Source organism: Mobula birostris, chromosome 9 (genome assembly GCF_030028105.1).
Source record: "Mobula birostris isolate sMobBir1 chromosome 9, sMobBir1.hap1, whole genome shotgun sequence".
Classification (NCBI taxonomy): domain Eukaryota; kingdom Metazoa; phylum Chordata; class Chondrichthyes; order Myliobatiformes; family Myliobatidae; genus Mobula; species Mobula birostris.
In genome coordinates, this window is record NC_092378.1 from 52804506 (window position 1) to 52818498 (window position 13993).

Consider the following 13993-nt stretch of genomic DNA (forward strand, 5'->3'; position numbering starts at 1 on the left):
CACAAATTCAAAGGAAAAAAAATAATGGCTACTCTGGATCCAATGTTGTACAAAAAACACCCACAAAAGATAAAGAACATAATAATAATATAAAAGCACAATAAACATAAATACATATGTATGGGGTCTTTTTTTGTATGTTAAATTTAAAATTGCTTCTTTGTTATGTTATACTTGGGAATGCTTCTATGTTATGTTAAATGCTGAGAAAGTCTCTAGCTAGACATTTGTTTGGGTTAATACAGATAGCAGGGTGCTATTAGCCAATGGGTATTCATATTATCGTTTTGTTTTCAGATACAATGCTGTATCATATGACTGTGGATGGGGTTTTTGGAGGAGAGTCGGAGGAGAGACAGGGAGGACGGCGGATGTGCGAAAGGCTCCGGTCGATGACTCCGGGTGGTCCCGAGCCATGAGTCGACAGGATCTGAGTGGTCGACAGGAATTTATTGAGCTCCAACGGTTGTGCATGAAGAACTTGGATTTTGATAAGTCTGGCGCCTTTTTTTTCCATTACTTCCTTTTCTGTATCGAATTTATATTAATTTCATAGATTTAGAAAGTCATAGATCTATAAAGTGTACTTGGTAAAACGTACTGGGTGTGCTGGCTGATGATTGGTGTTTGGGATTGATTCGGGCGGCAGTGGTGCAGCGACCGACTCAGTGGGAAGCGTTCAGGCAGGTGCTGGGCGGGATTTCCCCTAGACATATACGAGCCAATATAACTGAGCGTTATAAGTGGGGGCTCGTCTGGGATTTGGATTTTCAGTAAAGCTGTAATAGTCGTCGCGTTAAATAGTGCGAAGATGAATGGAGATAAGATTGTAAGTTGGTGTGAATTGGAGGAGGTACCGGTGAATCATGCCTGCGTGCTAAGTGGGGTGGATTTCCGCATTTCGGCAGATGTGCTAGCGTGAGGGTTGAGTTTGATTAAAGGTATCGGGCAGGTAGAACTTATAGCTAGAAGGGGTGGGAAAGAACTGGAGTCCAGCTGGATGTTGGTTTGGATGAGTGCCGACGTCATGACGTTGGAACTACCAGCGATAGTCCACGTCCAGGGGGAGGCGGGGCTGTGGGGTCTCCACACCCGGAGGACGAAAGTGAGGAGGTGCCGGAGGAGGAGCTAGATGAGGCCCCAGGGGAGATGCCAGTAGCCAGGGGTGGAGGCGTGGAGTGGGAAGGCTTGGCCAGGCCCCGTCCCCCAGTTAGGGGTGAGACCTCCGAGTTAGCGGCTGCCATTACCTCCCTGGTGAGAAGGGTTGAGGGATCCCGCCCGAAGCTGAGAATTTTCTCGGGAGCCAATCCCACCACGGAAGGGGAGGATAACTATGAGGTATGGATTGAGAATACATCCCAGTTGTTAGAGGCATGGTCAGTTTCGGATGAGGAAAAGAAACAGCGATTGGTGGAAAGTTTGAGGGACGGGGCGGCCAGTGTAGTCCGCAAGTTGAGAGCGGAACGCCCTTCGGCTTTCCTGTCGGAGTGTTTGGACGCTTTGGAGGAAGTGTTTGGACTGTCAGGAGGTCCCTGGCGACTTTTAACGGAGTTTCAAAAAATGGGGCAGGGAAGAGGGGAAAAGCTCTCAGAATACATTTTCCGGCTGGAAGGACAGCTTACTGGGCTGCGCCGCCGAGGGGTAGTGAAGGCGGACGAAGTGGCGAAGTTGAGGATGAGCCAGATACGTAGCTGTTCCCGGGAGGATGACAGGGTGGCTTGGAGTATCCGGCAGTCATATAAGAGGAGCCCCCCTCCATCAATCGGGCAGCCGATTAGAGAGGTGTGGGGGGAGGAGAGTGCTTCGGGCCGAACAGGGGGCTTGGACCCCCGGGAATGGTCTTCAGCGGTTCAGGAGGTGGTAGCTGGGTAGAGAACAGAGAAATCCAGGAGGTCCCGGGGGGGGTGGGGGGAGGGGGGAGGGACCCCCCCCCCGCTTGAGGGGATGGACAGGGGGGGGTACCCCCTTCGGGGGGGGCGTCCCGGGAGGAGAGAGGCGGCGGGTAGCTGGTGATATAACTGTGGGAGAGAGGGGCATTTCCGGCGGGAATGTGAGTGGCCGGGGGTGTGCTACAGCTGTGGGGAAGTGGGTCACTTGCGGAGGGATTGTGAGAGACGAGATGCCCAAGGAGGGAGGGCCCCCGGGCCACTAAGAAGGGAGAGGTGTCGGGAAACTTAGGAGAGGCTCAGTGCGGGAACGGACTGGAGTCTCAGGAGGAACACGTGCCCAGAAAGCAGCCATCGGACCCCCGAAAGTACAAGCCCTTATTCCGGATGGACTGGTGGGACCCCGTTCCAGCGTGTCCCTACGGATATAGGGAGTCTTTGCAAAAGCCATCCTTGACACAGGATCGCAGGTTACCTTACTGTACCAGTCGTTCTACAACAAATAATCTGAAGCATTTGCCAGTAACCCCGTTTAATGCACTGGAGATTTGGGGCATAAGTGACGGTGATTACCCGTACGATGGGTAATCCTCTAGATATGCGCAAGCTTTTCCTACTAAGGACCAGAAAGCGACTACAGTGGCGAAGGTGTTATGGGAGAAGTACTTTGTTCATTATGGCCTTCCCCGGCTGATCCATAGTGATCAGGGACGGGACTTCGAGAGCAGGCTTATCCATGAATTACTGGGTATGCTTGGAGTTGAGAAATCCAGAACCACTCCCTATCACCCGCAGGGTGATCCTCAGCCCGAGAGGTTTAACCGGACCCTGCTGGACATGCTCGGCACTTTGGAGATCGGACAGAAGAGTAAGTGGAGTCGGCACATCGGCCATTTGGTTCACTGTTACAATTGTACTCGCAATGATGCTACGGGGTACTCGCCTTACTATCTGATGTTCGGAGGGGAAACGAGGTTACCCATTGATCTGTGTTTTGGGACTGAAGCGGGTGAAATACCCTCGAAGCCACGTCTGAAGTACGTGTCCGATATGAGGAGAGAGTTGAAAAGGGCGTACGAGTTGGCTGAGGCGGCAGCCACCAAGCAGAACCAGCGGAATAAAAGGAGGTATAATCAGAAGGTAAAGTTCGTCCAGCTATTGCCGGGAGACCGAGTCCTTATCCGGAATTTAGGACTACCTGGTAAGCACAAGTTGGCGGATCATTGGGCAGCCACCCCCTACGTGGTGGAGGGTCAGATGCCGAATCTCCGTGTTTACTGGGTGAGACCCGAGGATGGGAAGGGACCTGTCAAGGTACTCCATTGGAACCACCTGTTGCCTCTAGGTCGAGAGGTGAAGGTAGACCCAAAGCCCGAATGGGAGTTTACGGCTAGTATGAGGACTCTGCGAGGGCGCGGGGCGAGGGAAGAGCCTGCTGCGAACGAGACGGGGCCGGTCCCCACCTCGAAAAGGGGTACGTCATCGGAAGGTGATGATCCGGATGTGTGGTACCTGTTTCCATTCGCTGATTCCCCGGTGCCAGGAGAAGAGGCTCCTGGCCCTTCCCTCACTGAGTTAGGGGAACCGAGGGAGGGTGTTGCAGAGCCGCCTGTAATACAGCCGGGATTGGGGGAGGAGAGGGTGGAGCCAGAACCTGAGGCAGAGGGCTCACAGGTGCCGAGGGGCCCCCGTGAGGGTGAGGGTCCGACAGGTGGGCCCGGGGTGTCACCTGGGGTGTCTGAACTGGAAGAGTCAGCAGAGGAAATACAGAGGTCTCAGAGGAGTAGACATTCCCCGGAGAGATTGACTTATACAGCGCCGGGAGAACAGGGTGTGATCTCTACTGCCCTGGAAAGTTATGTCACTGCTTTATGCACCTGGTTTGGGTTTTGTGTTTTACAAGGAGCACTGGTGAACCCTGTTAACGTCATGAGGGCATGAATTTATTTGGTGGGGGGGAGAGTGTACGGGGTCTTTTTTTTGTATGTTAAATTTAAAATGGCTTCTTTGTTATGTTATACTTGGGAATGCTTCTTTGTTATGTTAAATGCTGAGAAAGTCTCTAGCTAGACATTTGCTTGGGTTAATACAGACAGCAGGGTGCTATTAGCCAATGCGTGTTCATGTATCGTTTTTTTTCAAAAGATAATGCTGTCTCATATGACTGGGGACGGGGTTTTTGGCAGGGAGTCGGAGGAGAAACAGGGAGGACGGCGGACGTGCGGAAAGGCTCCGGTCAATCACTTCGGGTGGTCCCGAGCCGTGAGTCGACAGGATCCGGGTGGTCGTCAGGAATTGATTGAGCTCCAACGGTTGTGCACGAAGAACTTGGACTTTGATAAGTCTGGCGCCTTTTTTTTCCATTACTTCCTTTTCTGTATCGAATTTATATTTCATAGACTTAGTAATATCTATAAAGTGTACTTGGTAAAACATACTGGGTGTGCTGGCTGATGATTGGTGTTTGGGATTGATTCAGGCGTCAGTGGTGCAGCAACCGATTCAGTGGGAAGCGTTCAGGCAGGTGCTAGGCGGGATTTCCCCTAGACATATATGAGCCAATGTAACTGAGCATCACACATAGATTGATTATATGTCCAAATAGTGACATACATCGGGTGACTGACAGGGAATAATAAAGTAGTGGTGAGTCTCCTTATTGCTTGAGGAAAATAAATGAGTCTGGTAGTCTTGGCGTAGATGCTATGTAGCCTGCTCCTTGATGGGAGTGAGATAAACAATCCATGCGCAGGGTGGGTGGGATCATTCATAATGTTATTAGCCCTTCGCCAGCACCTTTCTGTAGATATGTCTTTGATTGTGGGTAGGCTGGTGCCGGAGATGTGTTGGGCAGTTTTGATGACCCATCGTAGAGCCTTCCTGTCCGCCGCAGTGCAGTTTCCGTACCAAACACAGATGCAGCTTGTCAGGATGCTCTCTACTGCACGTCTGTAGAATGATGTGAGTATGACTGTGCAAAGCCCAGCTCTCTTCAGCCTCCTCCGAAAATAGCACCATTGGTGAGTTTTCTCGACTATATAGGATGTGTTCTGGGTCCACGAGAGGTTGTGTGTGATATGCACACTCAGGAGTTTGAAACTGCTTGCAGTTTCCATTGCTGTGCTGTCGAGGTAAAGAGGGCTGTGAGTGGTGCAACTTCTCCTGAAGTCATTAACCATCTCCTTTCTCTTGTTGACATTTAGGAAGAGGCTATTTGCCTGGCGCTCGGCCTCAAGTTCTTCCACCGTCTCATCGGTGTTGGTGATGCGCTCCACCACTGTCATGTCATCGGAACACTTGATGATACGATTGCTCGGGCGTTTGGCCGTGCAATCATGGTCGGGGAGAGAGTAAAGCAATGGGCTCAGCACACAGCCCAGGGGCACCCATGTTCAGGATGATGGAGAGGGAGAAGTGGAGTGTATTCTGACTATCTGAGGTCTGTTCATTAGGAAGTCTGACACACAGTCACACAGTGGTGTTTTAGATCAAGGAATAGGAGTTTGATCACCAAGGTCTGTGGGATGATAGTGTTGAATGCTGAACTGAAATCCAGAAATGGCATTCTGACGTAAGTGTCCTTTTTCTAGGCCAGGTGCTATGCATCTGTCATAGGGTAGTTATGTTGGTAAGCATATTGGAGAGTGTCCAGTGTGGCAGGGATACAGTTTGTATATGTGCCATTATCAGCTGCTCAAAGCACTTCATGATGATTGGCATCAGTGCCACAGGGCGGTAGTTGTCTAGTTTTGAAGGTGCAGAGTTCTCTGGTACAGGGATGATGATGGCTGATTTGAAGCATGTGGGGACAGCAGCACGGGTGAGTGCAGTGTTGAAGATGTCCGTGAAGCTGGCGTACACAGTCCTAAAGTACTTAGCCTAGGATGCTGTCAGGCAAGGCCATCTTACAGGGGTTGACTCTCTGCAGAGTTCTTCTCATGTCTCTTGCTGTTACAGACAGTAGCTGCATACCTGGCAGCTGTGACGCAAGAGGGTTACAAAAGTACACATAGACTAAGATGTTAACTGTCCTGTGCTAGCACCAGTGGGATCAACAGTTGATCTGCCACCTGTCTTCAGGAGAGAGAGATAAGTAAGACAATGGAGCAGCATTTGGAAATGTTAATGAAGAGACGAGAGAGTTTAACGGAAGGAGACACCAGTCTGAGTATTGTCAAGACTGGCTCCTTTTGAACCCTGAACTGTTTGAAGTGTGATGGACAGGCGATACCCCAGCAGGGGGATAAAAAGGGGCAGGTTCGCTAAGACACAACACACGACACCACGAGGTAACGAGACCCTGGAAGCGGTGCGACCCCACAAGTCAGTGGGAGTTTTGGAGGTCTGGTCGCGGGACCAGCCATAGACGCACGAGGTGGAAAGATACGGTCGGCGGGAACCTGGTGTGTGTCCGCCCTTGCCTGGGTGCCGGGTTCACCGCTGAAGAACGATCCTATCTGGAACAGAGGGGTCACAGTCGGTGACCTCAGAAGACATTACAAAGGGCTCGCCCGAAAGCTAACTGCGAGGAATATCGAAGGTCTGTTTGGAATCCGATTTGAATATTCATTCGTTCTCTCTCTCTCTCGCCAACGGCACGATGGCGATTACTGCGAACTGAACTAAACTGAACTCTGTCACTTGTGATTGAACATTTTACCCCTAGACTGCAATAGAGCTGATTGACCCTATTATCCTAGTTCTGTGTACATGTGTGTTTATTCATTGCTAACCTGTTGCATTTATATCCTTACTATTAGAGTACTGTGTTGCTTATTTCTTTAATAAAACTTTCTTAGTTTCAGTAATCCAGACTCCAACTGAGTGGTCCATTTCTGCTGGTTTGGCAACCCAATTACGGGGTACGTAACATAAGTGGGGTTCTCGTCCGCGATTTCGAACGCTAAATTTGGGACGGGGTAAATTGATTGGGTTAAAATTCCCAAAAGAAAGAAAAGGCAAACAGCAGAAATGGAGATTGAGGAATTTCTAAAGGCGCCGACCTTGGAGGCATTAGAGGATGCCAGGAAAGCGGAATTGGCAGCTGTGGCCAAACGGTTGAATCTTGTTAAGGGGAAGTCGACAATGAGGAGAGAGGAGATACACAGAGCTATCGTAGAGCATTATGTATCTAAAGGTGTGTTTCCCCAAGGGGAGCTGGAGGTGGTATCTATGGGAAAACCTGGTGGAGACGCAGTACAGGTGCAGATTGAAAAACTGAGACTCGAGCATGAGTTCTGGGTACAGCAGCTAGAACACGAAGAAAAACAGTTAGAATGGCAAGAGAGAGAGACACAGTTAGAACGGCAAGACAGAGAGAGGCACAAACAGTTGGAGCGAGAAGAGAGGCAGTTGGAGCGAGAAGAGAAACAAAGGGAATTCGAGCTGGAGAGGTTAAAGATAAGGGCAGAGCAGGGGCCCATGCCGAACCAAGGTGGAGGGTTCAGGGCGACCCAGGAGGTTAGGCTGGTTCCCCCATTTGACGATACCGATGTGGATCAGTACTTTCTCCATTTCAAAAAAGTTGCTGCAAGTCAGGACTGGCCGAGGGATAAGTGGGCTGTTTTGCTTCAGAGTGTACTCAAAGGGAAAGCCCAACAAGCTTACTCGGCTTTGTCCACGGAAGATGCCCAGAGGTATGAGGTCATGAAAGAGGCCATTCTCAGGATTTATGAGTTGGTCCTGGAGGCATACCGGCAGAGGTTCCGGAATGCGAGGAAGCAGTGGGACCGCACGTATTTAGAGTTTGCCCGTGAGATAAAGACATATTGTGAGCGTTGGTGCGCCTCGAAAGGGGTAGGTGGTGATTATGACAGACTGCTACAGCTGATCCTGATTGAGCAGCTTAAAGGTGTGTCCCTGACGGTATGAGACCCTACCTAGATGAGAAACAGGCAGTCACGTTAGCCGCAACTGCTAAGTTAGCAGATGAGTACGCGTTGACGCATAAAATGAAGTTTGCCCCGAGTAAAGGCTACCAGAAGGGTAGTCAGGACAGTGGGGAGAGTCCGCCAGAAAAGTCAGTAAGTAAGCCGGGGACTAGTGAGAAGGATAAGGTAGACCGGGAGCAGTCTGGTAGGAAGTCTCCTGGGGTCGTATGTTATAATTGTGTGAAAGTCGGACACTTTGCATCCAGGTGCTTTGCCCCAAAGAAGGAGACGGGAAAAGGAAAAACGGCGATTTCGACTGGCTGTATTGAGCTGGTAAACAAACCGCTAGGAGAGGAAAGGTCTGCCAAAGTTCAGGAAGGGCGCGAGAGGTTTATCTCGGCCGGATTGGTGTCAGTGAAGGAGGGGTTAAACCCAGTTCCAGTATGGATCTGGAGAGACATGGGAGCGTGTCAGTCATTGATATTAAAGGGTGTGTTAGACTTTAGTTCAGAGACCGAGACTGGGAAAGTCAGGCTCATAAAAGGCATTGGAAAAGGGACTGAGGCAGTCCCTTTGCACCAGATACACCTACAAAGCGACTTGGTCTCTGGACTAGTCACGATCGGGGTGAGGCCCGAATTACTGATGAAAGACGTGGAAGTTTTGCTCCGTAATGACCTCGCCGGGGGAATTGTGTTCTCGGCAGTGAGATTGACAGGTCAGCCTGTCAGCATTAAGGCCCCGTCCATGGACTCACAGGTTCATCCTGTTTGCGCAGTGACTCGCTATATGTCCAGAGAGACTACTGAGACGTTTCTACCAGCCTTGTATGAGGAGGGGGTAGAAAGTGAAAAGAAGGAGCGTAATGAAACAGGAGGAAGTGGGGAAATTAAGGTAGATTTATCATTAGAAAAGAAGGACTTTATACAGGCACAGGAGCAAGACGAGGAAACAGCTCTCTGTGAAACAGAATTAGGAAGGGAGCCAGTGAATTATGGTGTGAAGGGGGAGGTGCTAAGGAAGGAAGGGAGACTAAGTACCGCAGATGAGGAATGGGGGGTGGTGCAAAAGAGTTATGGGAATGAGATTTTTAACCTGGCCCACAAGGTACCCCTCGGTGGACATTTTGAAGTGCTGAAGGAAACAGTTGGCGGAGCCATAAGGGAGTTTTTCTGGCTGCACAGGAGGAAGGATGTTATTGATTATTGCAGACGCGAACTGAGACGGTCACAGGCTTTTGATATGCTAACAAACCTAGTCGGTGTTAGCGCGGAAATCAATGAAGCTAGGATGCCACCTGATAAGGGGAAAACCCATTTTGAAAAGATGAGTATGGTACCGACCAGATGGGAGAAGGCTATTGTTTTGGCCAGCGCTGCTGATAAGGTCTCTCTCTTAATCCCCGAACAAAGCGACCCTTTAGGAGAAGTAATTAAACGGCTCGCACACGTGTGTTTGATTGTCCCGAGGCGATGCAAAGAACTGGGACGTTGGGTGGTGTTTGTCACGCTAGGTCAGCCTAGTGAGCAACGTCCCTATAGAATGAGTAATTCAGTGACGAAAGGGCTAAAGAACACAGAAGTATATATTGGCGATGTAATACGGCTGTCTGAAGCCAGCTTGATAGTGAACCTTGAAAAAAATGAGTTCGGCCACGCGAAGGTCACTTATCTGGGAATTGTGGTAACACAGGAGCAGCTGGCAGCGATGCAAGCTAAGGTGTGGACTACCTCTGACATCCCAACCCCGACAGACAAGAGGGCCCTCAGAAGGCTCTTGGAGATGGTGGGGTACCGTAGGAAGTTTTGCAATAACTTTGCGGGTACTACCCCTCCCCCTCCTACTAAGCCCTTGCGAAAGAAAACTAAGTCGGGATGGGACGACCCTTGTTATCGTGGTCTGGGACGAAACCCAATGAGAGGTTACACTGATCACAATTCATCAGTGTTTTCGGCCACTATGAAGTTTGCTAAATTGGAGCCTGGTTTAGAGGATTATTAAAATAACACGTATAAAAGGGACAGAAACTGTGATTGCTGACTGTCTGTCAAGGTGTTGACAACTTAAAATTCTCTGTATTAGCCAAATAGCTGATGAAGATGTATATTTGTGTGTATCTAATAATGTATTCATGCTTATAATTTTTACCCTGGTAAAAATCCTTAAAGGGGAGGGGTGTGACGAAAGAGGGTTACAAAAGTACACATAGACTAAGATGTTAACTGTCCTGTGCTAGCACCAGTGGGATCAACAGTTGATCTGCCACCTATCTTCAGGAGAGAGAGATAAGTAAGACAATGGAACAGCATTTGGAAATGTTAATGAAGAGATGAGAGAGTTTAACGGAAGGAGAAACCGGTCTGAGTATTGTCAAGACCGGCTCCTTTTGAACCCTGAACTGTTTGAAGTGTGATGGACAGGCGATACCCCAGCAGGGGGATAAAAAGGGGCAGGTTCGCTAAGACACGACACACGACTCCATGAGGTAACGAGACCCTGGAAGCGGTGCACCCCCACAAGTCGGTGGGAGTTTTGGAGGTCTGCTCGCGGGACCAGCCATAGACGCACAGGGTGGAAAGATACGGTCGGCGGGAACCTGGTGTGTGTCCGCCCTTGCCTGGGTGCCGGGTTCACCGTTGAAGAACGATCGTATCTGGAACGGAGGGGTCACAGTCGGTGACCTCAGAAGACATTACAAAGGGCTCGCCCGAAAGCTAACTGCGAGGAATATCGAAGGTCTGTTTGGAATCCGATTTGAATATTCATTCGTTCTCTCTCTCTCTCCCCAACGGCACGACGGCGATTACTGCGAACTGAACTAAATTGAACTCTGTCACTTGTGATTGAACATTTTACCCCTACACTGCGATAGAGCTGATTGACCCTATTATCCTAGTTCTGTGTACATGTGTGTTTATTCATTGCTAACCTGTTGCATTTACATCCTTACTATTAGAGTACTGTGTTGCTTATTTCTTTAATAAAACTTTCTTAGTTCCAGTAATTCAGACTCCAACTGAGTGGTCCATTTCTGCTGGTTTGGCAACCCAGTTACGGGGTATGTAACACAGCAGAGTAACTTTTGTGGCCATTGTTGTGCTGCATGACTCGAAGCCTACCTGTACATGCAAGTTGCTTAGAGAGTAAGCCAAGGGAACCATCTCCGGTACAGTTGATGCAGTTTTACTTTGCGTAGTCAGTCATGACCATTCACAGGGGATTGTTGTCAGACAAGCGTCCCTGAATATTTTGTGTCGGCAACCTTTGCCCTCTTGATGCCTAAAATGAGATTTCTCCTGGCTGCTTTGAGAACTGTGGCATCCCAGGCTTCTGTCGTGGATGGCAATATTGCGCAGGCCGGACCCAGAAGTAACACCATTTCTTCAGCCCAGATTTCTCATATGCTAAATAAAGGAGTGTCACATTGCTTTTTACAATTACAGTATAAGGCGCTTCGAGCAAAGTCTAAAGATAGATGTCTAAAAGTTTAAAAGCAAGAGATGAAGTGACTATATGATCAGTTATGAGGCACTGAGAATTAAATGCTTATAAGTGATTCATTTACTAAATTAAACCTATAATCCCTCAGGTGCCCCACTTGCTGTCCAGTATCCCCCCCCACCACACCACCCCACCCCCATTATCTTTACCGCACCCTTATAAACTCCCACTTTGGGAACTGTTATATAGGACGTAAATGGGGAAGGAAAAAAACGCCTCGTACTTGAACAACAGGAATTCTGCAGATGCTGGAAATTATTTAATAGGGAAATTGGATCTAAATTGTACTCTGATTGTTTTTTCAGACTGTTTTGGAGAATTTGATTGCCTGACACTGTCCAATTTGGCTGGGAATAGGTATGGCGCAGGAGAATGTGGTTGGTGGAGACGGAGAGGAAGGCGTGTTGTGATTGGTACCGGCTTTGATTGACCTCGCCCACAGGACTGGCGATTGGGCGACTGGGTCTCCCTGATTGGTCGTTGGTTGTTGTCGGTCACCGGGGAGGTGTGTCTTCGTTCGCGCGCTCTTTGAACCTGAGGACGCCGGAGTTGGGCCCTGGGTCTCAGGCTGGTGCGCGGCTGGGTGTCTGGCACCACGTCTGACCCCCGCGATCCTTCAGTGCTCTGATCAGGGGCGAGGTGGCTGAAGGCCCGGGAGCTGGGTCGGTCCGAGCCCACCTCATACCACTGGGCCGACCGCTGCCGATTGACGCGGTGACAGCGAGCGTGCTCCGGAGCCGGAGTCCTGCAGCGGTAAAGTGAAGTGTCGCCCCTTTGACCTGGGCGGGAATGTGTGGTGGGAGTCCCTCGCTGTCTTATTCTAGCGATGGGGTCCCTCATGAGGCTGTAGACAATGTAGTTCGGGGGGAGGGGAAACCTAATTGTCACTTATTTTGCATGACGGGAGCGGATGATATTGGGATCTACCCTGGGGTGTGGGAGAAGGGAGTTCACAGTAAGGGTTTTGTTTTGCCCTACAATGCACTGGGATGTGTTGTAGTGCCCTGTTATTGCCTGTAAAGATGAGAATGGTATTCCTTAATTTTGGTCTTATTTTATAGCAAAGGATCTTGCTTTGCCAAACTGGAGGTAATTAAATGTTAAAATATACTGTAAAATCAGCCAAATAATATCAGAAAGGGGTTACTGTTCCAAATTATTAGGCGCACCAGCTGCAGGAGGATGTTATCTTTCAAAGAGAAACTGCAAACTTGTTTCTCCACAGCAGTCTCACAGCATTCTTCAGATTTCTGTCATATGCAGTTTTTTTTTTGTTTATGATTGCAACTAATGGAATCTATGTAAAAACATGCACTTGATGTAAATGCTTTCTGTCTACTGAGAAAAGGAAAAGCTATTTGTGCGTAGACAGGAGGAAAATAAAGTGCTGTGTTCAGTCAGATCTGCAAAATAGCAGATTACCGGAATCAGTGTGTAGGCAGGAAGAAGAGCAGGTTAGTTGGTGGAAGAAGTGACGCATATGAACAGTACAGCAGGGGAACAGGCCATGTGAACCATAATGTTGGTGCTGAACACAGTGCCAAATAAAATTATATCTGTTCTGCCTGCATGTTATCCATACCCTGTTTGTACATGTACTCATTTAAAGGTCTCTTTAAAAAGCTTTATCTGCTACCACTATAACTCTGCCAGCCTGTCGCCATTTACCATTGTATTAAAATAAGACTTATCCAACACACATCCTTTAAGCTTCCCCACCCACCCTGTTTAAATACAGGTTTTATAGTATTTGACACTTCTGACCTGGTTTAAAAAAACATGTTGTCTAATTTCTCTGGTCTCCCCTCAGCTTCTGACACTCCAGAGAAAACAGCCTCAAATTTGTCCAATTTCTTGAGGAGATCTCCAGGCAACTTTCTGGTAATCTTCGCCTGTTCTCTTTTCATAACCAACACATCCTTCCTTAATGGGGTGACCAGAATTGCTCCCAGTACTCCAAGTGCAATCTATCCAAAGTTTTAACATGCAATGACCTTTATACTAATGCCCTGAACAATGAAAGCAAGCATGTCATATTAGATTAGATTATGAGGATACACAGTCCTCTTTTATTGTCATTTAGTAATGCATACATTAAGAAATGATACATTATTTCTCCAGAATGATATCACAGAAACACAAGACAAACCGACTGAAAAACTGACAAAAACCAGATAATTATAATATATAGTTACAACAGTGCAAAACAATACCGTAATTTGATGAAGAACAAACCATGGGCACAGTAGAAAGTCTCAAAGTCTCTCGAAAGTCCCATCATCTCACACAGACAGTAGAAGGAAGAAAAAAACTCTCCCTACCATGAGCTCCAAGCGCTGCAAACTTGCCAATGCAGCACCCTGGAAGCACCCGACCACAGGCACTTTAGTCCGTCCGAAAACTCTGAGCCTCCGACACCGAGCACCATCTCTGCCGAGTGCTTTGACCCCGGCCCCGGCAATAGGCAAAGCCGAGGATTTGGGGCCTTCCCCTCCGGAGATCAATTACACAGTAGCAGTGGCAGTGAAGTGGGCATTTCAGAAGTTTCTCCTGGTGTTCCTTTGTGCTTCTCACGGCAGTCTCCATCAGATCAGGATTGCGCACGGCCCCTAGTTAACACATACGATATCATTCAGAACGGCCGCGCGCGCTGTGATCTTCTCCTACCTTCTCCTCCCTCCCTTCATGTGCCTTCTTCACCAGCCTATCTACTTGTGTGACCACATTCAGGGAGCT

The 13993-nt window shown here is 48.8% G+C and overlaps 1 protein-coding gene across 2 annotated transcripts in view; it reads left to right on the forward strand.

The window, feature by feature from the left end:
- Nucleotides 1-11798: 11798 nt before the first annotated feature.
- Nucleotides 11799-13993, forward strand: part of ddx11 (DEAD/H (Asp-Glu-Ala-Asp/His) box helicase 11) — an 81351-nt gene continuing 79156 nt past the window's right edge. For both annotated transcript variants that reach the window (XM_072268052.1, XM_072268053.1), the window contains exon 1: nucleotides 11799-12010. The gene's annotated coding sequence lies outside the window, so the exon portion shown is untranslated. The remainder of the gene's footprint in view (nucleotides 12011-13993) is intronic.